General features: G+C 43.4%; 1 protein-coding gene across 3 annotated transcripts in view; it reads right to left on the bottom strand.

Annotated features, from left to right (window-relative positions):
- The window catches only part of FGF1 (fibroblast growth factor 1), a 53,460-nt gene extending 41,037 nt beyond the window's left edge, over positions 1-12,423 (bottom strand). Inside the window, exons 1-2 of one of the 3 annotated variants that reach the window (XM_035105367.3) lie at positions 12,305-12,423; positions 5,192-5,367 (exon numbers count right to left, since the gene is read on the bottom strand). The gene's annotated coding sequence lies outside the window, so the exon portion shown is untranslated. Of the gene's footprint in view, positions 1-5,191; positions 5,586-12,304 lie in introns of those variants that run through there. The other 2 variants (XM_088661879.1, XM_060271690.2) reach the window with 2 other exon arrangements.
- Between the last annotated feature and the right edge of the window lie 12,865 nt (positions 12,424-25,288).

Here is a 25,288-nt window from a genome sequence, read left to right as displayed (position 1 = left end):
CTCTGTCCATGGAGAAAAAGGCCCACAACATCTTGCAGCTCCTCAACCCCCCCCCCCGGAAGAATCTGGGGGAAATAAAATGAGCCATGCACGTAAAATGAAGAAACCTTCCCCCAAGACTACACTTACATACGTACCCATAGATTTCAAGTTTGCAAAATAATTCCATGCTGTAATACAAACAACTTTTCGATCACCTGAGACTCTTATTACTTTCCCTTTCATGATTCAGCCAATATTGGCTCACTTCTATGTACCCCATGTCCTGAATTCTCCTCCAAATTTAGGCAATCTGTTCATTAGATCAACATATGGAATCTACACATCCATACATGGTCATTTCTCATGTCCCCCCCCCTCCGCCTTACCTCAAATGAAGACTAATCTATGTGTCAGGGGCGTGCAGCATTACCTCATAATGCATGAATGGTGGCAGGGACATTTCTCTGTGAGCCTACGTTAATAATCAGCCAGCTGCTTGCTTCCAGAAATACTGTAATTACTCACATGAACTTTCTACTCTTGTGAGCAGAGTAATGGGCTACAATGGCGAGTGAAGAAATGGCAGCAGGGGGAGAAGCTGCTTAAGTATGTCCCCTGTGACTACTCTTCCCCAACCACACACACTCAAAATGGCTTCCCAGTTGCTTCTCCACCCACACAGAAAATATAATAATAATAATAATAATAATAATAATAATAATAATAATAATAATTTATTTATACCCCGCCCATCTGGCTGAGTTTCCCCAGCCACTCTGGGCAGCTTCCAACAGAAAAATAAAATACAATAATTTATTAAACATTAAAAGCCTCCCTAAACAGGGCTGCCTTCAGAAGATCCGCCCATTTCCCTCAGGAGGTGGAAGAGAGAGGTTGATTTTGAGCACGAAAGCAGATGGAGAAGAAAGGTTTTAACATCTGGTCCTTCCACTGTTTCTCTGCTCCTGGTTGCAGCTGCACTTGCTTTTCCTCTTAGAAAAAGAGTGAAGGAAGTTGTATACATGTCTATCGGTAAGGTAAAGGGACCTCTGACCGTCAGGTCCAGTCACGGACAACTCTGGGGTTGCGGCACTCATCTCGCTTTAATGGCCGAGGGAGCCTGCATACAGCTTCCGGGTCATGTGGCCAGCATGACTAAGCTGCTTCTGGCAAACCAGAGCAGCACACGGAAACGCCATTTACTTTCCCGCCGGAGAGTACCGTACTTGCACTTTGACATGCTTTCGAACTGCTAGGTTGGCAGGAGCTGGGACCAAGCAATGGGAGCTCACCCTGTCTTGGGGATTCGAACCGCCGACTTTCTGATCAGTAAGCCCTAGGCTCAGTGGTTTAGACCACAGTGCCACCCGTGTCCCTATACATGTCTATCATGCTACATTTATTATGACTCCGCGGTTCAGTCCCTGTTGTCCTGCCTGACACATGTGCCACAGCACACTTCTGCACTGTGAACACAAGCACATTCAGAGCACATTTCTCCGCCTCACCAAAGGCGGTAGGAACTGTAGCTTAACCCCCACTGAGCTACAATTCCCAGCACCCTCAACAAACTACAGTTCCCCGGGATTCTATAAGAGAGGAATGTGCTTTGAAGGATACAGTTTAAAGATCTACCGTAGTGTGTATGCTGTGTCTGGCAGCTCCCAGATAGGATGGATCATATCCTGTAATCAAGCACCTTGAAGTGTTACCTAATGATACTCATTACCAGAAGCGCAGCAATGCCCATGGGGGCTTTAGCAATGTGATTTCAGCAGAGCTGGAAAGAGGGCTTGGCTTTAGCTGCATTGAGACACCCAAAACATCACTGCATTACTTCAGCAAGCAGTTTAACTCCCAGGGATTTCAAACAAAGATACAAATGTAGTCAGATGGCGGGGCGATAAATACACTCTCTTTCACACTGACAAATACCATTAGTGACAACTGATCTAATCCTTTAAAAATAGTGCTTTCAACGGCAAAAAAATATTTATTGTGTCAGTAGTTCCTGAGCTCGTTTTCTATTGCATGTTTATATCACGTATCTGGACTCTACTAAAATTGATAGATGCATCTGCCATTGTGAGTGAACCTCCATCCACACACCCGGCAACTAGATCCATTCAACAGAAATAACTAGAACTACAACAGGGCCCATGTCAAAGGCCTCTGTTCAGGAAAAACCACCCAGTCCTTTAACTAAGTTTACTAGACATTAAGACACAAATGATGTCAAGCACCAAATAATTATTTACCTCAATATGTCCAAACTTAAGTATCTTCACGAGTCAGACAATCACCTAGAGGAGGCTTGGAAAACCCAGTTGGGGCTCCCAAACACTTCCCAGTAACTATGCCAATTCTTCTCTCAGTGATAACTAATTCATAGAGCAATTTGCCGTGAGAGAGTGCCATCACAATGGCACTGAAAATTAACCCCTTTCACATAGCGCTGTTACATTGGAGAACGAGTAAGTAGAAATTATTATAAGGCCAAGTCTTATTCCCATAGAGTGTAGTTATTATTATGATTTTTTTTTAAAAAATTATTGCCCTTCATCAAGAGAGCACAGGGCAGTTTTTAGTTCTTGTTTCCACCCACATGTTCAGAACCTCACCAGGCCAATGAAAGATTGCTTTCCCTGATAAGCTTGAATCAAGCACATCAGTGGTTTTAACCAAAAGAGCAAAGCAATATATGGTATGGTTGTTCAAAAATTGGAGTAAAAAGAGGAGACATGTCCATATTCAGCACTTTAAATCTTGCTGTACATGTGATAGTTTGAAATCTGAAACATTTGTAGACCTCATCAAGTAGAACATGTATGCCTAGCTATGTCACTAACTCAACAGGTGTTATTTTTATAAGCTACAAAAGGTTGAGGTGTACAGTGGCAGAAGATTTTAGGGACCGTACTGTGATCCTTTACCTTGAACTCAATAGTACTGCTTGGTGTGTCAATTTCAATTTAATCAAATATTAGTTTTGGCCTCCCAATGGCATATTAAACAGCATTCCATTTCAGGTAGCTTTCATTTCAATATCTAAGCAGGGAAATTCCAAATTCGGGTACTTGATCTCTGGATTTGCATGATGTGTCTGAAATATGTTAATGTGTCAAAACCTGCAGCAGTTTGTCTCTGCTATAGCACCATAAACCTGACTGAAAGTTTATTGTTGTAAAATTGGATATTTGCTCAGAAGACGGTTAATCTCTTTTAATAAAAACTTAGAGAGAGCTGAGTTTGGGCTCCATAAACATCTCAGGATGCTAGCCACCTCCCTGGAGCAATGGACCTTGGCTGTCTGCTGGAATTGTTAACACAAGCCTCCACCTATGCTTGACCTGTGTGTTTGTAAATAAGTGCAAATATTACACAATGCCAATAGACCTTCAGTGTCCTCCTTCCAAAGGAAACCAAAGCACCGAATCCTTAGAGCTTTTCTCTGTTGGTGAGCATCACAACAGGCATGTAACGGGATTGCAATATGAAGGGACGTGGCGCGCATTCTGGGGGTGGGGCGCACCGTGCGCAGGGGTGGGATGCACTGCGTGCAGGGGCGAGACACACATTTTTAGGTGCGGGGCATGCTGCGTGTTTTGGGGGTGTGATGGGCAGGGCCGGCTCTATGGCCAGGCTGGGTGGTGCAGGGCGCCACGGCGCCGGCCCACCAGGGGGGGCACCATGCAGCCGCGCCTTCCTGCCCGTCACGCAGCAGCACCCTCGGCAAACGCGCTGCATGCTGAGCCCGGCCGCCCGGCCACCCGTCGCGCTGGAAAATGGGGCAGCGGGGGGCGGCAGAGGGATCCATCACACCACGGCGCCAGGGCGCCAAAGGTGCTTAAGATGGCCCTGGGGATGGGCAGCCGCGATGGCGCCCCTGGGATCGGGCCGCTTGGGGCGGCCCGCCCCCACCGTCCCTATCTTCCTACGCCCCTGTAGTTAAGTGCTATATAAATTGTGTAAATGAATAAATAAATAGACAATGCTTTAGGAGATATGTTGAGTACGGTACATAAACAGCACACGTAAGGCTCCTTTAGAGCCCCATCAGGGTGCTTCCAGACCAGGGCTTAATATTGCAAAAGGGTCGAACAGATAACAGAAATGGGTCATTGGCAACAGGTTTGTTTGCTTTTTAACTTACCAGGTTTTTCACAAAAAGGGTAAATCAATATAGGCTGCCAATGATGCCTTGTGGGTGCTTTAAAAAAATGCATGTGTGGGCAGCACCAATCCCTCAATAAACACCTGTCTGGAAGCACTCTCAGATTGTGGCATGTCACAAGCAGAAAGGAAAGAAGAGGCATGAATGATGGCGGGAGGCAGGTGGTGAAGACATCCCAGCCTCCTTCAGCTAAACTGTCCCTTCTATCCCACATGGCCACCTACCACCAACTGAGCCGTGGAAAAAGAGGACCAGGCTAAGGTAATGTTAGAAGCCGCCTTCTGCTTCCGCTGGACGATTCCCCCCCCTCCCCATCTCCATTCTCCATAGGGCCAACTGACATCAACTGCCCTGTGGGAAGAAGCTGGATGGATTTTTACGTTTTGGTATTGTCTACTCATTATTATTTTTTTAAATGTGCTTTGATTTCACTTGTAAGCTACCTTGGAAGAATCTGTATCCTTAAAAGTTAGAGTGATATGGGGGGTGGGGCAAAGGGAACTAAATAAACAATGTATATTTATTAAATGCATTACTCAAATAAATTAAATACACAACTAGGGAACTACATTGCTACTGCTGCTACGACGGAAAGCACTAAGCAGACAATTAGCATCCAAGCTAAACTCATCCAGCAAGCTCTCTTTTTCTTAGGCAAATATACAGCGTACAGTTCCTGTCATTTCCACTGCCGCAACTAATGGTACAGGAGCGAAGGGGAGCCTTTCCTTCCTGGCCTCCAAAGACTCCTGTTCCCTGACACCCTCCAACCTGTGGGGCATGCTATTTGCACATAAAAGTACGCTGTAAGTCTTGCTCAGCCAAGAGCCCCAATTCACTGCCTTAATGTCAACATGCAGAACAATCTTGGCAACTGCTATCTTTTCTAGAGCCAGGAAGCATCCTCTGCTGCATTGCAAGAACCACAAACTCCTTCTGGAGTTGCCGCTTTCCCTCATTTATCTTCCCTCTCACTCAGTCCCTTCTTGGCTTGGATCCTTATCCCGGGCTCACACCGGATGGTTTTCCTCTTACCTGCTGACAACTGCTGTGGGAGCTTTTGCCAGGAAGCGGAGTCCTTGCCTGTAGCAATCTGGACAACAGGGAGGGAGGTGTGCCAGCCCAGTATGCCTGCGGGTTTCCCTCTCCCACAGGTTTCCTGTACAGTTTCTCTTGGGTGCTGTATAGCTTTCCTCCTCTTCCTTCAGTGACTGCAGAGAATAGAAGTGACAGGTCACAGCATGCAGGTCAGGTCATCGCAAGGCTTCCAAAAACTGCGTCCAGAACAGGGTGCTGCTACCAGAGAGGAGGAAAAGCTCTGTCTGTTCAGTGCTGGCTGCTGTCCGGCTCTCTCCGGCTGCCTCAGAGACCTTGTTTGATGGAGCAGTGGCAGACAAACCCCTTAAATCTAAAGCCACAAGTTGACACTGGCAGGAGAGGAGGGAGGGTGGAGGAAACCCGAGACAATCGTCTGACAGACAGCAGGACCGGTAAAGAAGAACAACAGGCTCATCTGATCTGCTAGCACATTCATTGGCGGGCAGGAGGCACTGCAGCAGCAGCAGCAGCAGCAGCAGCAGCAGCAGCAGCAGCAGCAGTAGCGGCAGCAGCAACAACACAGCCCTTAAGTAAATCATGCTTCTAATGGGTTTCCTCTCTAGACAGATGATTAAACTAGATGGACCCACTCAACTGAGCCGGAGAGAGATCTGTATTTATTTTGAGGCTTCCATTGCTAAGGAAAGGGTGGACTGCACTAGAGCAGGATCGTAAAAATTTGCAAGCAGAAGGCAAATATTTTCCCCTCTTCATTCCCCCCCCCTACTTTTCACGGCATAAAGGCAAAACTGGATGTGATAAAGTGGAGCATTGGTGTGTTGGCTGATTTTGAAAAGGGCCACTTGATGGTGGGGGCGCATTGGATACCCCTTGCCTCCTGCTGCCCTTCCTTCTCTTGAGACACGCCCCACCTCACTCTGCCCACCAGGTGCTGATATACTCAGCTGAGGAAAAAGTGACATTGCTGGCTTCAGTTTCTGGGGAACCCCTTGGGAAATGCCCTCAGTGAGTCCCTCTCCACCTCAGTCGTTCCCTCACATCCCAATCCCCATCTCCACGTAGAGAGAAAGGCCTGCCCTTCCACTTCCCTTCCGTCTGGGCCCCAGGGCCAGAGAGGGTGACAAGAAGGCATTGTCAAATGAAAGCTGCAGCAAGGCCAATGGGTTCTTTGGGGCTGGAAGCGGGGGGCCCTGAAGAAGTTTGGGCTTCGGCAGGTGCCTGGTGATGCTGATTGGGCCCTGTTAAAATGGAACCTGTCGGCTAGGACACTGTTAGCCCAAAAATGGAAATTACAGGAATTACCAACAATTGAGGAGTGGCAGACAAAAATGATGGATTATGCTGAACTTGCTAGGTTGACTTGCAAGATCCGCGACCAATGTGAGACGAGGTTTCAAAAAGACTGGAGTAAATATGTGGACTATATGGAGAAAAATTGTAGATCTTTAAAAACACTTGCAGGATTGAAATAAATCCTACGAATTGACTAAAAAAGTCAAAAAGGAACTGCAAAAATGGAGTTAACAAGAAACCCGCATGAAGGGAGGGGGGGAAGTCACAGCTCGGCAGAGCAAGATGTAAGATGAAAATATAAGATGTTTTGTATAAAAGATTGTTTTTTTATTTTAATTTGATAAATTGGAAAATGGAATAAAATTTATTTAAAAATAAAATAAAATGGAACCTGTTATGTATTAAGTTAACTGCAGTATTCCTTCTGGTCACCATGGCTGCAGTTCTTACCCTGCCCACTGTGGCTGCAGTTCTCACTCAGGTCCACAATGGGTGTTATGTATTAAGTTAACTGCAGTACTCCTTCTGGCCACCATGGCTGCAGTTCTTACCCTGCCCACTGTCGCTGCAGTTCTCACTCAGGTCCACAATGGGTGTTATGTATTAAGTTAACTGCAGTACTCCTTCTGGCCACCATGGCTGCAGTTCTTACCCTGCCCACTGTCGCTGCAGTTCTCACTCAGGTCCACAATGGGTGTTATGTATTAAGTTAACTGCAGTACTCCTTCTGGTCACCATGGCTGCAGTTCTTACCCTGCCCACTGTCGCTGCAGTTCTCACTCAGGTCCACAACATGCAAATGAAGGATTGAGAGTGCTGTTCACGGATTGGGTAGCTAGGGGAAGTTTGTTACTGTTGCAAGTTACTGAGTACTATATAAGCCAGTTGGCTAAGCTACTGTTCAGTCTGGACTCAGAGCTAGAATAAAGAGCTGGTTGTTTTGAGAGCTGTGTCTTCATCCTTCTTACCCACTATTCTACAGAACCTGCCCAAAATTGGAGCAGATCCTCATTTATAACAGGCAGGTTTTTCAGCTGTTTCATCCAGTTTATTTGCCTTTTCAAAATATTGAAAGCTGCTATTCAAAGCGATGTCCTCACAAAGCAGCTTACAAAAGAGTGAGAGACAAGGAATAATAGAAGAAAATGAAAAAGAAATGCATTCGGAATATATGGGGGGGAGGGAGAGAAAAGTAGTCAGAGCAGAATTTGATGTAGCAATTAATATGTGGTGCTGCCCTGGAAACACAAACTATTTATGGTGTCTGTTTAAAGGAAGAGCCTCCAAAAAAACCACTGTGATTATTGTCCTATAACTGCACCATAAACAAATCAAAACAAATGCTCAATAAAGAGAGGAATTAGTCTAACCACCACATACGTTTTGTGCAAGAAAATCAGAATGAATGCTCCATAAATGGGTCATCTGGAGCACCTATAGTGCTAAATTGGAAGTTTGGAGAAAACATATTTCAAGGAAAAGAGATGGATTAGAACAGGCATCCCCAAACTGCGGCCCTCCAGATGTTTTGGCCTACAACTCCCATGATCCCTAGCTAACAGGACCAGTGGTCAGGGATGATGGGAATTGTAGTCCAAAACATCTGGAGGGACGAAGTTTGGGGATGCCTGGATTAGAATAATGATTTTGTGCAGTGGCCATTGCTGCCTAACAGCCCCAGGACTGTAGGCCACATCTGGAATCACCAGGGATTATGGGTCAGGTGGAGGGACGAAGCAGCAAACCCAGCCAGGAGTAGAGGGGAAAGTAGAAGAACTGAAGAAGCAGTGGTGGCAGGGACTGGGAGTGGTTGCTGAGGATGAATGGAAATCTTGTTAGAAAGGACATGGTGATTTGAGAGTGCCAGTATCTTCTTCTATATATTTTGGAAAGTTGTTTTTCCGCCATGCAATTGGACACCTTTTAACATACCGTAACCAAATTTTGCATTATAATTACTGAGAGCAAAGAGCAGCTTTTTGTCCATGTTTGGGTACAATTGGGTGACATTTTGAATCAAGATGGTGGACTGAGTCCTTCAAAACTTTACTGATGTTACCCAAAATTGGTACAATGGTTTCTGAGGTTTTTATCTGTTTGGATACAGCTGGGCACTATTTTGAATCAAGAATTAAGCTAACCTCAAGATGAAATGGCAATTCCAAGAAGATTCCACTGAACTTGTGTCCCAGAATCTCCCTCCCCTTGTCCTGGCATCCTTTCAACTCCACAGTTCATAACCCCATTCTGCCTCTTTATCAGGGAGAAGCCACAGGAATGTTTTCAGGTTAGCAAAAGAAAAACCCTAGGTCTAGAAACAGTCTGTTTTTTCTGGTCCTTAAATGGCCTGATGAAAATAAGATTTTAGAGATTTGAATCTATCCTGGAATACGTTTTCCATTTATTCAGTAGCGTGGATATCTTTTGCCAGTATGCAATATAAAGAGCAAGCTCCCCCCCCATCTTCCTTAAATGCAGTGCTTGCCCACAGAGCAGAAAACATGAGCTGTTGCTTCCCAGTACATTGACAGCAGTGTACAGCACTTCAGGAGTGGACAACATGCTGAACAGACTTGCAAAAAGCAGCTGGCAATCAGAAATAAGGTGGGCAAAGCACAAATGCTACTTCAATGCTTCCCAAATGAACGTTCTCTTGTCCATTCATCAGGGTCCTCACAGTAAGGTAGCCTTTGCTAACCTGGTGCGCTTTTCATGTTTTGGACTACAACTCCCATCAGCCTGGCTGATGGGAGTTGTAGCCCAAAAGATCTGAGAGGCAACCAGGGCTGGTGCTAGGGTTTTTTTGCGCCCTAGGCGAGATCACCTTCTGGCGCCCCCCCCCAATAAAAAAATAAAAATTAGAAAAAAATAAAAAGTACAAAAAATAAAAATAAAATAAAATAAAAAAACAGCAGAAAGGCGTGGCGAGGTGGAGCTTCGCACAGGGAGCGCAAGCCTGGGGCGCCTCCACTGGAAAAATTTCCAATAAATGGAAATTTATTTTTCCATGGAAAAATTTCCACCTCATAAGTTCATTGATAACAATGAAAGAAGACCAAGCACAGATGCATTATTGGTAAAGCTTGGGAATTTCGAAGTATTTAACTTTCTAAACACTTATTAAATGCAAGTAAAGTAACCATACTCTCTAGCACATAATAATTTTTCTTGGATGCAAACTGAAAATTTTCCAATGCAAATGAGCCTAGTTTAAAATTCCCCCAATTTTTTTTAAAAAAAGGTTATTCTAGTTTGCTGTTAAGGGTGCAGACTCTGGATTTAATGATCTTATTGGGGGGTTGCTCTTTGTTTAATTCAAAATGTGATAATCCAACCCTGTTGCATTTTGGAGCTCACCTGCTCAGTGTGACCCCTAGACGTCTGCTCCAAATTCTTGCCGCCACAGTACCACTGAGTTAGTTAACAAAGCTAAAAGAAAAAAGAGTGCATTGATTCCGCCTCCACGCAACACTATTACTACAAGATGAGTAGTAATGTGACCTCATGCATATCTACTCAGAAATAAGCCTCACTGACTTCAGTGGGAACTAAAAAGGTAAAGGGACCCCTGACCATTAGGTCCACTCGTGACCGACTCTGGGGTTGCAGCTCTCATCTCGCATTATTGGCCGAGGGAACCGGCGTACAGCTTCCAGGTCATGTGGCCAGCATGACAAAGCCGCTTCTGGCGAACCAGAGCAGCACACGGAAACGCCGTTTACCTTCCCGCTGTAGCGGTACCTATTTATCTACTTGCCCTTTGACATGCTTTCAAACTGCTAGGTTGGCAGGAGCAGGGACCAAGCAACAGGAGCTCACCCCATCGCGGGGATTCAAACCGCAGACCTGATTGGGAAGCCCTAGGCTCTGTGGTTTAACCCACAGCGCCACCCACATCCCTTTCAGTGGGAACTACTTCCAGGTTAATGTCCGTATGAGGATTCATGCATCCTGTACATGAATCTCACCATCGAGTAGTTCAATGGCTTCTGCTCTCAGCACTTTAACTACCATCTTCCCTTCTGAAGAGTCACAGGGTTCCCCCCACATAAGACTTTTTGTTCATTGTACTGCTCCCTAAGCTATTCTCAAGGTAAAAATTAAAGTCCCGGGGAGGATTAGTAGCTGTTGTGTCTATTGATATGTTACTAAAAATCTGGGTGCGGTTTGATGCCCCCTTCTGTCTGACTCACAAGTAGGTTCCAGTGTAAATATTTTTCCAACATTACAAGGAGTTTGCAGGCGGTCTCCTGTGAAGAAAAAGCTGTGATTTGAAGCTACAGTAGATATCCCTGTATAGGCATCTACAGTAAATGCCCTTCGTTGTGTCAGGGGCTTTGGAAAGAATAAGGACTTTGGTTGGTGAGGAGGAACAAGCCATCACTTTTCATCTTGTGGAAACCATGTGGAATAGGAATGTGAGCTACAGAGAGGCAAGGAGGCTAAAGGAAGGAGAGCAGGGTCTTGGGATGCAAGTTCCATGAAATATTTTTTGCTTTGGAATGGTGATTTCATTTTGAGAGAAGATAAATCTTCTCTTTGCTCAAATCGTAGGACACAGTCAAAGAACCTGAGCTTTTAGCTTTGCTGCCAAACCTTTGTGAGATTCTCACAGAATTCTGTGAATTCCTTCTCTCCCATACCCTCCAACATTTCTCCGATGAAAATACAGACATCCCATTCCATAATGATAATTTGACTATTTATACGCCACACACCTGACTGGGTTGCCCCAGCCACTCTGAGCAACTTCATACACACACACACACACACACACACACACACACACACACACACACACACCATTTTAAAACTTCCCTGTACAGGATTGCCTTCAGATGGCTCAGGGATTGGATAACTCCATACCTTCCAACATTTCTCTAGGGACATCCTAAGGAAAAGTGGGACATTCTGGGATCAAATCAGAAACTGGGGTGGCTTCTCTAAATCAGGGACATCCCTGGAAAGTAGGGACATCTGGAGATTCTGCTCTTCTCCCCAACTCTAATTTACATCCCAAAGGAATAAAAATAAAGATCAAAAGATAGTCCAGTTCTCACAGCTTTCAAAAAGGACTCACAAAGTTCTGTGTTCTCATTGCTCAGACAGTGTAATTAAGTTAAATTCCATCTGGTATCAAATAATCCAATATGAAGCAGAGCTATTGCTTTATAAAGATTAGGTTTCCCCCCTCGTTTTGCTGGAGGAAGTCTGCCTCAAAGCTTGACGCACATGGGTTAGAGAGAGAAGGCTGCCAAACACACCCGAGCTGAATCTGTATACCGTGCTGCGATCTTTAATAACCACAGACATATTGCAGATCGCTTGGGATGGAGGTGGGAAAAACAAATGGAAAAGCCACTATGAGGCTTCCTTCAACTACAGGAAGGCAAGAGGAAAAATTAGAAGAATTCCGCAAAATTCGAAAGACCACAGTGAAGAATAGAGAGCTACAAAAGTTCCTCATTGTTTTAAATTCTGAGGAATTGGGGGGGGGGCTGGCTAGTCCATGCAAGAAAGGATGCCAGAAGTTCAGAAACTGAGATGGCACTCCTGAAGGAAGGGACTTGCTTCATACTGCTAAACAGGGAATTGATTTGTTGAGGGGTGGTGTGGTTCATTCCTCTTTTCACATATTGGTCCAGTTGGAGACAAGAGAGTCTCTGAAAAATAGAATGGGGAATGGGGCAGATTCCCCCCCCCCCCAAATTTTCTACATGATTTAAATCTAATAAATAATAAACATGACACATTAAATAGAATAGAAGCCCTAGTAAAAAATTCAGCATCACTTACCAGGATCAAAAGTTTGCAGGATGAGATGGAGACCTTGAAACAAACGTCTTTCTAAAAGCACAAGTCACTGCAATGACATCCGCTTTCAACGAGCTACGAAAATAAGAGCAATCATTGGCATTTCTATTCCCCCCCTCTTGTTTTTGGATGTGGTACAAGAGATATTTTAAGGCTGGCCTGAAGCCCAAGTGAAAGGACAAAGATTTCATCTGGTTTGCCTCCTTCATATATACAGAGAGTTCTTGAGAGTGATAAATGCCTGAAAAAGCTTGAGACAAGGCTTCCCTAATAAGAGTGGCCCAGATTCCATTCCTCTTCATTATCTACCGATGGACCATAAAATCCCTCTGTCCAAAATGCCTTGCTGAAGTTAGAGATTTCATTTTGAACTTTTGCCGTTCTCACAACATTGGAGTAGGAGAGGCAAGCCATCCAGCCTTGTCAGTCACAAAGCATTTTGTTGTGCACACTCCCTCTTGTTTACATGGAAGAAGTGCAACTAAACACATCATAACTAACCATGCTATGCTGTGAAGGAACCAGTGGTACAGTCGGGCAAATTTAGACTCAGGGCTTCCTATTACATTTATATTCCACCTTTCCTCCAAGGAGTTCAAAAAGTGGCATACTTCCTCTCCCCATCTTAACCTCACAACAGCCCTGTGAGGTGGGTCAGGCTGAGAGATAGAGACTGGTCCAAGATAACCCAGTGAGCTCCATGGCAATGTGGGGAGTTGAACCCTGATCTCCAACATGCTAACCACTGCCCCGCACAGACTCCTACAATGGCCAACCAGATGGGAAACCCACAATTCGGGTATTTTACTACCCATTCACCCCATTTGGCAAAATCCTTTTGGAGCTCTTAACAATCCCTTTTGTTTAAACCACCCTAAACAATCTGGTATCATCAGCAAACCCGGATCCCTCACTGCTCACTCCTAGTTCTAGATCATTTGTGAACAAGTTTTAAAGCACATGCTCCAATACCGATCCTTGGGAGACTAGACTTTCTCTCTGTTGGGAGAACTGTCCATTTATCACCAGTCTCTGCATCCTGTTTCTTACTGATCCGCAAGAGGAACTCACCTCATCTTGCTTTTAGGAGCCTTTGGTGCGAGACGTTTGTCAAAAGCTTCTGGGAAGTCTAAGCACACAATGTCAACTGAATCACCTCTGCCTATAGGCTTGTTGGCACTCTCAAAGAACTTGTACAGCTTGCTGAGACAAGCTATCCTGGTTCTGCTTTAATGAGAGTCATCTTTCTATATTCTTGGTAATTCTACCTTTAAAAAAAAACGCTTTCCTTCAGTTTTCCCAGAACAGATGTTAAACTAACCGGCCTGTAATTTCCAGAATCTCCCCTGAATACATTTTTAATAACTGGTGTTAGATTGGCCACTTTCCAGTGCTCACTTTAGAATTCTCAAGTGGATGCCGTCCAGACCTATGGATTGGCCAGTTTCTTGTCACCATTGTTTGCCTCACTTCCTCAGACTCCCTGCCTGTGAAAGTTGGTTGAGGTACTGAGATGTGCCCTGTATCTTTAGCTGTGAAGAAGTCAAATTCAAAGAATTCCTTTGGCTTCTCTGCAATATGCTTATCTTTCCTTCAGCACACCTTTGACTCCCTCTTTGTTTTTGCTCCTTATGTTTTTAGCAATGTGCTCCTCACCTTCTTTTTTAGCATCATTTACTGCCTGCTTTTTCCTTTGCCAGAGTTCTCATTTAGACAAGACTTCTATTTTCTAAAGGAAGCCCTCTTGCCTCTAATAGCTTCTTTGACTCTGCTTGTTAGCCATACAGGCACCCTCCTTTGCCCTGACAGTACTCAGAACTGATCCCTCACTGCGAGAAGCAAAGCTACAGGGAACCAGGCAGAGGGCCTTCTTGGTAGTGGCGCCCACCCTGTGGAACGCCTTTCCATCGGAGGTCAAGGAGACTACCTGACATTTAGAAAACACCTAAAGGCAGCCCTGTTTAGGGAAGTTTTTAATCTGTGATATTTTAATGTATTTTGGTATTTGTTGGAAGCCGCCCAGAGTGGTGGGGGAAACCCAGCCAGATGGGAGGGGTATAAATAAATAAATAATAATAGAAATGTAGAGTTGGAAAGGATCCCAATGGTCATCTAATCCAACCCCCTGCAATGCAGGAATCCTGCCCACTGCCGTCCCTGGGTGGGCTTGAACCACAAACCTTCTGGTTAACAGCCAGACGCACAAGCGCATTGTGCCACGGGATATGGACCGCTCTTTGTGATCTACAGCATTATGATCTCCTGGAATGGACCTTTAGATGGGAGCTGTGTGTTACTTCACCTACTTTAAAACGTGGCAAGCCAAAACTGCTGAGTTTGGGTAGGCCCCTCGCTCATTTTGCTAAATTGGGCCTCAGACCACTGCTCCTAAGTCCAAATGGTAACATTTCCAGCTGACTTCATGAAGTGCTCCCGCTTTCTAAAAGCAGAAGGACCAAGGTTTCATGCAGACTTTTAGTTTGAGAGCCCTTGTCTTAGAACATAATCTCAGATTTGTTGTGGACAGTTAGAGCTATTCAGCAACAAGGCAAAGGTATTGTATACATGAGCACAGATACTCTCTTTCATACATAAGAGCTCAGGCTCAGCCTTTGTTATAGGCACTTACCTGGCACTGACTGCTGCTGTTTCTGCAGACAGAAAACCTCTTTGGGTACACGGCACACTCTGAAACCCGAGTACTATTGTTCCTCAAATGCATCTTCTACTGAGTTTTAATTTCCTGATCTCACCAGAAAGTTACTATATTGATGATGCCCTTGTTATGTTTGCTCCTACCCATTATAATAAAATCGGATACATTTTGATCTGTAAATATTGTGGTTTACTGCTCTTTTCTCTTGTTTCAGATTACATCAATTCTCTAGCATATTCCAGAAAGTGCAAATGGACGTAAAAACAAGCTCTATGGGAAATGCAAGGTCCTACAAGGCCACAAGAAACTGCAAGGTGTCAAAAAGTGGTCAAATACTGGCACCTGCAGTCTGAAGGGCAGCATTACTTCATTCCCTGACACTATTTTCCAAACACTCTGCCCTGGGGAGAAAGTGGGTGGTAGTCAAGCTATTCTGATTTTGCTACTTCAAAGCACAGCAACCAATTATGTTTTAAAAGCAAAGTTCGCTTTGCCATTTTTGTATATCCATAAAACAATTAGTCCAGAACAGGAAGGTTCAAACAAGAAACAAACTCTAACAGGGGGTCCACCTACATAATCTATTAAAATGCTTTGTGCCCAAACTATGTTGTGGAAGCTTTTGAATTAACTCAGTCTCCTTTTTTCAGCTCAGACTAGCATACAGAGTAATACTTAGCACTGAGACTAGCCCAATTCGGTCTTTGGAATTTGGAATTGGGCAAGTCTCCAAATTCCAACGATAGCGGACTGGCATAAGAAGATGGTGGAATACATGGGGATAGCTAGATTAACATCAAAAATAAGACAGCAAGATAACGAAACGTATGAGAGAGAATGGGGAAAATTCGTGAAATATATGGATAGGGTGGTAGAAATATAAACAAACCAGCAGAATGAAAACCACCTCATAATTAAAGCTTAAACTTCTTTAATGGTTATTTAGGGAGAATAATAAATTCAATGTATAACAAAATAAGACAATTAGACAAATTTACAGGGCATATGAGTTGGAATGGCATAAGCATGAAAATAGAAATTTGACATGATTGTGAAGACATCAATAACAGTGGATCTATTATCTTAAACATAAAGAAAGTTAAACTGCGTAAGTTCAAAGTAAGACTCTAAAAAAGGCGAATGAAGGTAGGGTGGAAGTCATATATTTAATATGTGTATTAATAATGAGTTCTATGTATATATATAATATGTATATATTCTTTTTTTCTTTTTTCCCTTTTTTTCTTCTCTTTGTGGATTTTGGGGTTTTCTTTCTTTCTTTTTTCTCTTTTTGATGTACAAACAAGGTTGAAGAAATGTGGTGTATGTAAAATGTAATTTAAATATTGGTTATTGGATATGTAAATTAAATAAAGATTATTGGGGGGGGGAGAGAGAGAGAGAGACTGGCCCAATTCGCAAGTGATGCTAAACCATGGTTTATTAAATTATGGCTTCTTAAAGCATGGTTTAGCATTATGTATGAACCCAGGCCTACTCCTTAACTACGGTTAAGGAGCCAATACCACTGGAAAGCTACCAAGCATCAAACTGCTAGCAAATTCAGGTTGCACAGTCAAAGCTGATTGGGCACTACCTGTCTCCTTCCAACCCCCCCCCCCGACGTAATGCAAATAGGAAATGCACTTGAAAATGTGGGGAAACGCTTGATACAATGTGCCATATAACTTTCCCACAAACAAATCAGGATGATTGCTGAAAAACCTGGGAGTGTTCTAAATGCAGGGAGGGATCCAGCAAGGTCGTTTTCATGTTTGGTCCTTATGATCTACATTTGGTGAATTTCCTAATGTTATGCAACCTTGGATCCCCAGATGTTGTTCAGCTAGAACTCCCATCACCTAAGCAGGCTGGGGGCGGGATGGGAGTTGTGGCAACATATGGGGGACCAGAGGTCGAAGATGGAACATGATTGCTTACAATACTCGCAATGACAGCCACGAGGGGGAGCTCTGACCATATCTGCAGCCTCTGATGAGCCAACTGGGCCAAGCTCCAGAAACAACTGGAACTGATTCACCTCCCTTTAAATGAAACATTTGATGATGATATTTTTCAGCTTGAATTCACACTGGTGAAAGAGCTCTGTCTTCTTAAAAGATTGGCTTTCACCACTGCACTCGAGACAGGACTTATTAGAGTCAGGACTCTTGGCAGGATCACAATGCCAAGCATATGAGGAGCTAGAAGCCATCTAAAAAGTGCCTAAATGGCTGTGTCTTGCAAGTCTTTAGCCATTGGACAGAGCAGCCATTAGTTTTATAGCATACTTAGGATACTATATCTGTTAAGGGTGTCTGAGAGTTACAGAGCTACAATTTCCAAAGTGGTTTAACAGTCAATCGCTCTTCCTGGGGAACTCTGGGAACTGTAGCTCTGTAAGGAGAATAGGGGTCTCTTAAGGACTTCTTGGCATCCTTAACAAACTACATTTTCCAGGATTCTGGGGCATAGCTGCCAAGTTTTCCCTTTTCTCACGAGGAAGCCTATTCAGCATAAGGGAATTTCCCTTAAAAAAGGGGATAACTTGGCAGCTATGTTCTGGGGTGAGTTTAAATTTGTATTATACTGCTTTAAATGTGTAGTGCAGATGGGAGCTAGAAGATCAAACCTATCCATTCTTAAGGAAATCAGCCCTGAGTGCTCCCTGGAAGGACAGATCGTGAAGCTGAGGCTCCAATACTTTGGCCACCTCATGAGAAGAGAAGAATCCTTGGAAAAGACCCTGATGTTGGGAAAGATTGAGGGCACTAGGAGAAAGGGACGACAGAGGACAAGATGGTTGGACAGTGTTCTCGAAGCTACGAACATGAGTTTGACCAAACTGCGGGAGGCAGTGCAAGACAGGAGTGCCTGGCGTGCTATGGTCCATGGGGTCACGAAGAGTCGGAAATGACTAAACGACTAAACAACAACAAGCAGATGGGAGCTATGGTAAGTTTTACTGAGCTGGTTCCGAAGCCTGACTTTTTACACAATCCTTCTGTAGGAGTTTAATCAGTTCTTCAATAAAATCAATTAGAAGCCAGCTCTTCTGTGGTTTGGATTTGTCTCCTCTGTCCCTCCTATTTTACTATTTTTGTTTTGTTTTGTTCCATGAACATCTCAGTGCCCCCACCTTTAAAAAAAGAAGAAGTCAGATAATGATAAATAAAAGGTTAGGCCCTCCACATATTTGACAGCTTGCCGTCAATCCCGTTAATGCCATCTGATCCAATGAGATTTGCTAAAAAAAGCCCCCCCCCCAACACACAAACCCCAAGCAAAGGCAAAAATCGTAGACATCCCTGTCAGGACTTTGCAGTCAATACATAATTGCCTGGGATCTTGAGACATTTCTTAGTTTGTCTTTTCTCAGTCCAGTGATTAGCACAAATGGTATCAGACAGGCCTGTTCACACAATGCCTGCCTGGTTTAATGTCATTCCCCTGGAACAGAGGCACTAGGAACCTAGACAAAGAAAACTCTGTCTCTCTCTCTCTCTCGTATTCCATTGACATCCAGGCATTCAACCCAGAAAAATCGCCGCTTGCTTTTGTCGCTGGCATTTTTGAATGTGCCTTTGCAGAGAGTTCTGCGAGTCTTTTGCCAGTGTCAGCAGAATTTCATTATCTGTGCAGTACTGCAGCTCTGTGTTGAGATTTCCATTGACGTATGGTTCCTGTTAGGCTGTGGGTGTTAGCGTTCACTGAAGGTCAGATCATGACCACGACAGAGGGACAGTGGCAGTCTAGTGGTGCCCAGAAAGGGCTGTGTGCAATGGCTGGCAGCCATGAGATCAGGTGTTATGCTTAAATTGCTTGGAATGGAAGATGTTGCACCTGCCTTCCGTTCTGGGCGACTTGATTCAGCATTTTCATTGCATCAGCAGCGATGCAAAAAGAAATGATTGCCGGCGCAGCACGAAAATAGTCTTAATGCACTCACGAAGAGTGCAAACTTCTTTGGGGCTAATGTAAGGCTGTAGAGTGCTATAGTAGGATGCCACAGAAGTTTCCAGGCCCCTGGTGCACCACATTGATGCCATTACCTAATCTAATCCGTGTACTAGAGATTGTTTCGGGAGTGGGTTAAATTGGGGGAGGCAAGATCCACCCTTTCCTAGCAAGAATGTTTGTGAATATTCCATTACATCACAGGAGTGCTGCCAATCAATATTGCCACAAAAATGATAATATAGGTAAATCAAGATAATAATGAGGCAGTTCTCTTATACGAAAACATCATGCAGTTATCTTATAACAAGGACACTGTTGTGAGCCAATTTTGCCTTGTTGTGAGCCAATTTTGCCTAGTAGATGGAATCAACGGAATAAGCAATAGCTTTGGAGTTAATTCAAATGTGCAAGGGAAACCTTATAATCCTCCCCTTCCTGGACCATATCACTTCAGATAGCAGGTAGTTTATGTTCCTTCAAACAGTTTTCCATTCACAGGAAGCATTCACACACCAAGTTCTTCTTATACAGTACAGGGAGATTTCAAATGTCTTATTTTCCCACCTGCAGTCTGAAGTAGTATAGTCCTGGGTTGACTGGACAATGCACTCTTTTTTGCATGCCTCTGTCAGCTTTTAGTTATAACCGCCCAGGGTAATGATCCCTTTTTGTCCATTCTAAGTAGCTGCTGAAATACACATGGTCGGACCTAAGAGAGCACTGTGAGCCTGATTACTCATACAGTTTCCCATGCTTTCGGTTCGCTGCAGATTGAATTACAGTACAAGAAGTTGGATAAAAGAATGAAATCATTTTGAAAATATGTCCAGTTTCTCCCAAAGAGCTCTCTGCGCCATGTGTAAAATACAGCAACAAAACTGTGGGAAAATGGCCAGAACGACAACTTAAATGTGAGACAGAAGAATACCATAGAAATCAACGCCCGATAACATAATGTTGCGGAAGTTGGCTGCCAAGATAACATTTGGCTCGGCAATGGGACATAGCATCCAATGAGCATGGGATATACAGAGCTGTTAAATTATGAATCTTGAGTCATATAGTAAGAATCCTGATGGATCAGACCATAGGGCAGCATCCTCTTTTCACTGTGACCAATAAGATGCCTTAGGTGGGGGAATACCCCAAGCATGATCAGAGTGCAACAGCACTTTCTCCTCTTGTACTGTAATTCCCAGCCACTGGTACTAAAAAGTATACCTTCTCTACAGCCATCATAGTTACCAGCCATTGATAACCTTGTCTAAGCTCCCTTTAAAGTCTTCCAAATAAGTATACCTGTAATACAAGGCATCCCCAAACTGTGGCCTCCAGATGTTTTGGCCTACAACTCCCATGATCCCTAGCTAAGAGGACCAGTGGTCAGGGATGATGGGAATTGTAGTCCAAAACATCTGGAGGGCCGAAGTTTGGGGATGCCTGTGTAATACAGTAAATAAGGGAATTAGTTAAAAGAAATAAAGCAATAAGATGGGTAGGAGTTGAAGAAAAAGTTGATAAAGGCACAATCACTGTTTTAATGGGAAAGAAAAAACGAGAGTCCTAGGAAAGGCAATGTATCTGCTGCACAAAAACGTTAGTGATTAATTGGAAAGTTAAAAAGGGCATGTCCAAGAAATGGAAATGAGGGCAGGTCACTAAGGACAAGTACAAGTGAATAGTCCAGACTTGCAGAAACAGAGTCAAGAAAACTGAGGCAACAAAATGGGCCTTTTCAGGCACTTTGGAAGAAAGGGGAAGAAGAAGAAGAAGAAGAAGAAGAAGAAGAAGAAGAAGAAGAAGAAGAAGAAGAAGAAGAAGAAGAAGAAGAAGAAGAAGAAGAAGAAGAAGAAGAGAAGGCTCGCTGCTCAGTGAGGATGGTGAAAGGGAATCAGCTGCTCGGCTCCTGCTTCTGTCTTCTCCCAAAATAGGCACCATGCACAAGTTGTGTAAGTAGAGAAACTGGTGGTGGAACAGTCAGGATTGCAGTTCATGACTGATAAACAGTTGACCATTATTTAAGGACCATGACCTTAAATAAATCCAAGTCTTCAGGGCTGGATGAATGGCACTTCAGAGTACTAAAGGAACTTGCTGGTGTACTCTCAGAACTACCTCTGAGAAATCCAAGAGAAAGGGTTGAGTTGCCACAGGACTGGAGATGGACAAATGTTGTCCTGATCTTAAAACAAAATACCCCCATAAATTTAAAGTGGGGGAAGCCATAGGGTGGTATAGTCTGACTTCGATGCCAGGGAATATACACTAGAACAGAGTGATGGAGCAAAATGTTCTGGGCTGCTCTCAGTGGCTGGTTGTTATACCTCAGTTCATAAAACATCAATTACCTAGTCTCTACAGTTATTTACTTTTTTTTAAAAAAAATATTTTTATTAATTTTCCAATTAAAACCAATTATATCACATTCAATATTTCAAATTATACACATATATATATCAATCAGACCGAATGTTATGCCAAATCATCTAAAGAATTTTTTATTTGGGTTCCCATGCTTCAAGAAATTGGGAATTCCTCGCAACTGTCCACTGCCGTCTTTTTTCTAAAGTTCAAATCGTCCTTCAAGTTCATAATAATCCAGATCTTCCCCTTACAGTCACATAGATGTTTTCCACTTTCACGATTGTTTCCCAGCTGCTGATATAAATATCAAACAAAGTCTCACAGATGTTCTTTCTCCTGTGTGAGTTAATCAGTCCAGCCTCCCCATAAATCTTCTTAATGGAGCTCCTGTTGCGTTGAAGCAATTCGAAGTAGCGCCATCTTAAAAAGCTCAAATCACTTTCGCTTTTCTCTCATAGCCATGAAGATTTACGATCATTATAGAATTTACAGCTTTTCCAGGCAGGAGACCCAAACATCAAACCATAGACTCTTGGTAAATTAATGGATCTCCTTGCCCTATAGCTGAACTTAGCTTCAGGTCGCTGCTCCAATTTAAAGTGCGTCACAGCTCATAAATCCTCCGAACGCATTCAGAACTCCTTCCGTCCGACTAGGGGGGGGCTTTTCTCATCGGCAACTCCACATCTTTAAAAAAATATGCTCAGTAACAACAGTTATAAGGTTCAACTCACACAGTCTTTTGCTTCTCTTTCACTCCAAACAAGCCAGGACATCGCGTCCGGGAAGGTACGAGGCAACAATATGAAGAAAAAAAATAAAATAAAAACTCACTCCCCTTATCGCTCCGTCCCCATCAATCCTTCTTCCAGATGCAGTACAATCTTTGACTCCTCTCACTCGGCAGCATAAATTTCTCAGCAGTAAACAGCGCTTCTTTCCCTCCTTCTGAAGTATGTCCATAGATTTAAGCCTAATTATCTTCTTTAACCATGGAAATCCCCGCCATGCAGATTAGCGTCCGGGAGTCCTGGCCCTTGTAAGTGCTCAGCCCAAGCTCCCCCCACTCCAAAAACAGTCGGAGTGGGTCTGGGGGCATCGCGGGCCAGCGGCCCCTCTCCGTAACCCCCGGAGAGGGTAGGGGGTTGCCATTTACTCCCCTAGCAACCGCCAAATTCCTTACAAAGGTCAGAGAGATGGAAAACAGGTCCGCCATTCCTGCAGGCGGAAACCGGAACCGTCTCTACAGTTATTTACTGGCCAAGAGGGAATATCATATAATGTGTATGAAACAGTGCTGTTCAACTGTCTGAACTGATTCAGCGTGTGCATCAGGTGGCTTACATGACAGGCAAAACAGCATGTTTAGCAAAAATAAAAATAAAAATTGCTTTTATTGACAAAATAGTTTTATTTTGCTTCATTCCCCCTCACCCCATGACTAAAATTCTGTTTCAGAATAAGATGGACAAATGACACAGAATGCACTCTGATTCTGAAAAGAAGTTGGGATATTTAAAACATCTGTAACAATGTCTAATGACAGTTTGTTTAAGGTGCTTTGTCATGCCAGGTATAGGAGCTACATCTGCTGCAGTAAATGCTAAGTTATAGATTTTGTTTTAGATGGGGCCAAACAAGCCTTTCATGTGAAACCTACTTGAAATTGCTTTTATTTTGCAATTTAAATCAATTTGTTTTAAATAGCTATTATGGGGAATGCTATTTCTCTCTCTCTTTCTCTCTCTTTTTGTTCATATGGAATTACTTATATCGACCAACTCCTGGAAAGTCTACCCTCAGAAATGGAAACCGGGAAGAAGAACCAGTATATTAACAGAAAATAAAGACCTCTGTTTCAAATACAACACAGCCCACAACAGCCTTGCCCAATCTAGTGTCCTTTAGATTTTGTTGGACTACAACTCCCCATGACCACTAACCAAGTTAGCTGGGGCTGATGGAAGTTGTAGTCCAAAGTTCTAGATTAGAACATGGCTGGCTGCGGGAGAACAATAGTGAGATCTAAGTAAATCCAGAAGACACAGAGTAAAAATTATGCTCACGGATATTACAGAGTGGCTTGCAGCAAAATATAATAATAATAATAATAATAAGGGGGAGCTTTTCTAGCCATTCCAAACATCTGAAAACAATGGTCTGTGTGCTGATACAAAGAAAACTACTTTGTTCATAAGGCGAGACCCTGCCTAAGAGCAGCACCAGGTTTAGAGAGGAACAGCCCCCCCCAGCACCGAGCCAAGGGGGTGCAAAATACTAATACTCTAATACTAATACAGTACTAATAATGATGCCTCAGCCAGCATGACCCTAGGATATGGAGACTGGTGGGAGCATGTATGTGCTTCCTAGGTTTGATAGACTATGTAGTTCATAGCATCTAAAACACCAAATTGCAGAAGGTGAAGAGATCCAAATGAAGGGAGAGTTCCCACATCTTTAAGAGGCATGTCAAAGAGACCCAGCTCCTCCTGCAGTGGTGAGAAAAGCTGCACTTGCCAAGTTTCTTCTTTCATACTCAAATTAAAGGCACAAAACAGGCCCTACCCTCCTTTGCTTCTGGCTTCCTCAAGGCTCACCCTTCAAGGAACTTGAAATCCCTTGCATTTTGCAAATCTTTTACTGACTGTTCCTGTCATAATTAGTTAATTTGCTACTCAAGGTGTTAATAAAAGAAATCAGGCTTATCGCACCAACTCTCCAAGGAAAACTCCTGCTGACATACATCAATTTATATGGCAATTTTAGGTAGGACAAAAGAAATCCCTGCAGACATTTTTGGATGACAGATCCTCTCATTGTTCACGTTTCCGTCTAACTCTTGCACTTCACGGTGTACCTTTCATGGTGCTCAGTCAAGGTACTCTGTGGGTTTTTGTTTGTTTCTGTATTTTAATGTTTGATGGATTTCTGTATTTTAGAATTTCTGTTTTGTTGGAAGCCGCCCAGAGTGGCTGGGGGAACCCGGCCAGATGGGCGGGGTATAAATAATAAATTATTATTATTATTATTATTATTTGTTACGAAAACCAATGTTTGATTATTAAAAGCCCGATTCCTTTCTTCTGAGCCCTCCATATGTTCTTTTGATTGTGTATCCATGATGATTTGTGTTCCTGATGGTATCAGGAGAGTTATATACAATCTTGCTTTCAATGCACTGCAGCAGAGAACAAACTGGCATAGGATTTGCTGAAGTACAACACAAAGTTTAGCATAGTGTAGGAATGAATGTTGAATCTTCTCTTTTTAAAAAAGGTTCCATTGTTGTTATGTTATGTACTGAGGGCCTTCTCGGTAGTGGCACCCACCCTGTGGAATGCCCTCCCACCAGAGGTCAAAGAGAACCAGAATTACCAGACCTTTAGAAGGCATCTCAAGGCAGCCCTGTTTAGGGAAGCTTTTAATGTTTGATGGATTTCTGCATTTTAATGTTTTGTTGGAAGCCGCCCAGAGTGGCTGGGGGAACCTGGCCAGATGGGCGGGGTATAAATAATAAATTATTGTTATGTTATGTTGTTGAGTTGTGTTGTGTTGTGTTCCTGCTTCATTGGGGAGCAATTATTAGAAATCTATATCCTTCAAAAATGTTTGATTAATACCCAAGCCTTTTGTGTATGGAAACTGCCTGCCCCCCCCCCCAGAAATAGAAAGGAGAAAAAGTTTCCAGTAACTATTTGAAGGCTGCTAAGCAACACTGAGTGAGGGTTTCTGCTCCAAGCCATGGTGTTTGCAAAAACTCTGCACTAATCAGCAAAAATTGCTATGCAAGTTTTCATATATTAGCCACTCTAAGGGAGTACTCAGTGTCTGATTTTCAAAGCCATAATTTTTGGTGCATCACATTCCTAGCCCCTTAAGGCTATTCTTTCAGGAGTTCTGTTTTTCTCAACCATCTAACTGTGTGAAGGAACATTGGAGGCTGCCTTAAATGAGTCAGACCGTTGGTCCATCTAGCTCAGTAT

The sequence above is a fragment of the Zootoca vivipara genome, chromosome 2 (assembly GCF_965207765.1).
Source record: "Zootoca vivipara chromosome 2, rZooViv2.hap1.1, whole genome shotgun sequence".
In the NCBI taxonomy this organism is placed as follows: domain Eukaryota; kingdom Metazoa; phylum Chordata; class Lepidosauria; order Squamata; family Lacertidae; genus Zootoca; species Zootoca vivipara.
This window is presented reverse-complemented; position numbering and strand designations above follow the sequence as displayed.